At 50.3% G+C, this 3866-nt stretch overlaps 1 non-coding gene across 1 annotated transcript; it reads right to left on the bottom strand.

Annotated features, from left to right (window-relative positions):
• Positions 1 to 672: 672 nt before the first annotated feature.
• On the bottom strand, positions 673 to 744 carry TRNAT-CGU (transfer RNA threonine (anticodon CGU)). The gene has a single exon. It is a non-coding gene; the product is annotated as a tRNA-Thr (tRNA).
• Between the last annotated feature and the right edge of the window lie 3122 nt (positions 745 to 3866).

Genomic DNA, 3866 nt, shown 5'->3' with positions numbered 1-3866 from the left:
CTATCTCTGGCCGCTGCTTCAACACCAACGCTGGAAAGAGACCCATTATACAGAGGGGCAAACGGAGGCCCAGGGAGAGGGTTCAGTTTTCATGTCAGAGCTGCTGCAAGCCTGGGCAGCATTTCCTCTCTCTGATGCAGAGCCTACGATGGATTTCTTTGTAAAATAGCAAGCCAGACGCCAGCTGACTCCGGGTGTGGGCTCGGTGCCAAGCAACGGCAGTTCTCTCTTTAGAGGATAAAACTGGACTTCGGAGTGCAGAAAAGAGCTTTGTGGCTCTTTAGCCAAGTGCCATCAACTGTAGGTGTCTTGCCCGAAGGGTGTTGACCCTTCCCGCAGGTGATGGTTTCCAGGTGACCCCTGGGGCAGTGGAGTTTGTGTCCTCTGCCCACAGGAGCCCCCCACCTTCCCCAGGGAACGAGCCTCCCGGGGCCCGGGGATGGAGGGGCCGCAGTGCCGGGCGGAGAGAGAGTGCTGTGCGCCGGCTGGGCGGGCCTCCCAGATTGTAGGGGCGGGAGGAGAGTCTGAACGCAAACGGAGTGAAAAGGGTTGGCCCGGTCGGGACCCAGAGGCAAAGATCTGAACGCGGCACCAGCGAGTGTAGACTACCGATGAGCGCTGTGAAAAGTAGTTCCACTTCTAAAAAGTCTTCCGCAAAGAGGACTTAACACAAGGCACGGACGGGGTTCGAACCCGTGATCTTCGGTTTACGAGACCGACGCCTTACCACTTGGCCACCGCGCCTGCGTTGGAATGGCGGCTCGGGGAGCGTCTATCCTGTCTTCACTCCTGTGAGCTCGCCCCGCGGGCACGAGCGCGAGCCCGAACGCCAGGACGAACGCGAGCACGCCCGCCGTGGCCCCGCCCCTCGTCTCGGCCCCGCCCCCTCGCAGCTGCCGGCGGGATAAAGCGGGACTCCACGCCCGCCGCTCCCCGCGGACTCGGGGCCGCCCACCCAGCCCGGAGGTTCCCCCCGTCGGACGTCCCTCGTCCCCCGCACGCCCGGGGCTGCGTCTCCGGAGACCCCACGGCCTGGTCCGGAGACGTGTCTGGAACTCGGAGCAGGCGGGACGCTCGCCGGCGTCGCAGAGCCTGGGGTTCGAAACTCAGCTCCGGCAGTCTCTCCGCGACCTCGGACGACCGGCCTCCGGGCCTCAGTTTCCCCGCCAGGGCGAGGCACCCCGGAGGCGGAGGTATGGTGGCCGCTCTTACTACGACCCCCGGTCCGTCCGCGGCTGCCCTGCACCGAGCAGGCGCGCTGCCGTGTTGCTAATGGAACGAAAGCTTCTGGAATTGAAAGCCCAAACTCCCCTACCCCCGAGGTGCCGGTGTGGCCTGGGGACCCGCAGCATCACCTGGCGGCTCGTTGGAAGCGCGCTTCCTCCCGCTCACCGGGACCTGCAGCCCAGCAACTTGGGTTCCCACAAGGCCTCCAGGCCACGCTGTGCGCGCGAGGCTGAGTCCCAAGCATGTTTCTGTTTATGCATTCAAACGTGCCCCTTTATTTTCAGCCAAATGGGATGATTTCACAGTTCTCTGCACTCTGATTTTTCATGAATTAATGTCTGATGCGTTAACATACAACGGCTTGTAGTGCATAATACAATATAATCACAATAAATCATAGCATATATTATGAAATATAATTCCATTCTATTCGTTAATGTGAATAATACAATACTGTATAGTAAGTTATACATATACTAGTAGCAGTATATACTGTAATATACTGTGCATGAGCACGTTACCTTTGTGCTCTTTGGTAGCTGCATGGTTTTCTAGTGAGTGGCTTTATCGCAATTGATTTAATCAGTTTCTGGGAGTTAGGCCTTGGGTTGTCTGCAGCTTTTTTGCTACACAGAGCATTCTGCTGCATGTGTCTTGGCCGCCTGGCACCAGTGATGCTGGTAGGGTATACGGAGACGTTAAAAACGTCCACAGCCCCCCAGGCAGGTATGTAGGCAAACAGGAAACTTAAAAATACCAGGAAGTTGTGCTCACCAAGTAGCTTTAAATGTCAAGGTTTGGGCAGTTGAGTGGGGAAGGCCCTGACATTTACCCTCAGACAGGAGCCCTGAGGCACTGCACCTGGGGTGATTGAGGTCAGCATGCAAACCTCACTGCAGCTCCCTAATGAAAACGAAGAAATACATGGAACATTTCCAGAATTAAAATATGCATTACTGAGCGCTGCTTCTGACTAGTTGATAAAATTGGTTCTGTTGTCCCCTCCTTTCTCTGGTGTTCACCGAGCTGTTGAAATGATTGCGCAGAAGTGACAGGGGCTCATAAAAAGTGAAAAGAAATTAGCAAACGAGAGAACATTGCATGAGCTGAACCCAGAACTGACTGGCAGGTGACGGGTCTAACAGGCGCTTTTTCTCAGCTTTGTCTTCTGAGGGGATGGAGGGAGCTGAATGATAAAGGTGCAGTTGCACCTGGATGGGCAGGTGGGCTGCCGAAGGTGTGCAGGGTCTGGGCGGCCCTGAGAGAGGCTCATTCTCTAATCCTCTGTGAGTCCTAAAGTAGAGAGCACAGGTGCTGGGAGTTCTGACCCTACTTATCTTACAGGTAAGGAGCCCTGCGAGGCCACAGATCTTGGACACCTGGATGGAGGATCTCCACGTCTTGGCTCCAGCGTCTTAGAGTGATGCTTGCACAGGGTAGGTCCCTAAAAAGTATTGCCGTTTGTTGGATATTCTGGATACAAGGCTTTTGTCAGATGTATTGTGAATATTTTTCTCCTTCTCTGTGGCTTGCCTGTTTGTTTTCTTCTTAATGGTTTCTTTCAAACTGCTGAAGTTTTAAATTTTGATGAAGTCCAATTTATCACTGTTTTCCTCTTGGGCTTTTTGTGTCCTTTCTAAGAAATCTCTGTCTACCTAGGTCACGAAGGTTTTCTCCTAGAATTTTGATTATTTTAGCTTTTATGTTTTGATCTGTGATCTGTTTTGAGTTAATTTTTGTGTGTGTTGTGAGGTAGGGCTTGCTGTTAAATTTTCCCCATAGGGATATCCAGCACTATTTATTGAAATGATTGTCCTCTTCTCATGGAATTGCTGTGGTACGTTTGTTAAAATTCAGTTGACTGTTTACGTGTGATGTGTTCCTGGAGTTTGTGTTGGTTTCCATTGATGTGTATGCCCGTTTTTATGCCAATTATCACATAGTCTTGATTATTGTATTTTATGGGGAATACTGAAATCAAGTATTGTAAATCTTCCAACTTTGTCCTTCTTTTATAAAATTGTTTTGCCTTTTCTAGTCCTTTGCATTTCTGTATAATTCTTAGAATCAGCTCATCAGTTCTATAAAATGCCGGCTGGGATTTTGATTGGGATTGCACTGAATCTATAGATTGGGATTGCATTGGGAAAGTTGTTGTCTTAACTCTACTGAGTTCTCCTGTCCATTAATATTTCAGTTGTTTGTTGCTGGTGCCAATGAGTCTTGAATTATCAATTCGTTTCTTTAGCATTTCATTATGTGAGTTTCCCGTGTTTCAGTGGGAGAGTAGCTGGAATATTCGTGGTAACTGTATTCACCTCCCTTGGCTCTCTACCCAAGCCCCGACCCCTGTCACATGTAGGAATCGTGTGGGCCCCCCGCAGGACTCCCCAGGATAAGGTGTGAAGCAAGACATGCAGCCTGTGTAACTACTGTGACAAAATTCAGAAGCAAAAGTCTCTCCGCTTAGAAAGAGATTTAATGATTGTTTTAACACTCTTAACAGATCATGCCTACTGTATATAAAATATTAAAATGAATTTTACTTAATTTTTCTGCAGAAAAATGACAGTTGTACAGAATGCCCGGTATCTCCTCAACAACTCAATCTCAGAACCTTCAACTTTGGAAAGTGCTCT

The sequence above is a fragment of the Myotis daubentonii genome, chromosome 4 (genome assembly GCF_963259705.1).
Source record: "Myotis daubentonii chromosome 4, mMyoDau2.1, whole genome shotgun sequence".
Taxonomy (NCBI): Eukaryota; Metazoa; Chordata; class Mammalia; order Chiroptera; family Vespertilionidae; genus Myotis; species Myotis daubentonii.
The sequence above is the reverse complement of the archived record's forward strand: the minus strand, read 5'-3'. Positions and strand labels throughout refer to the sequence as shown.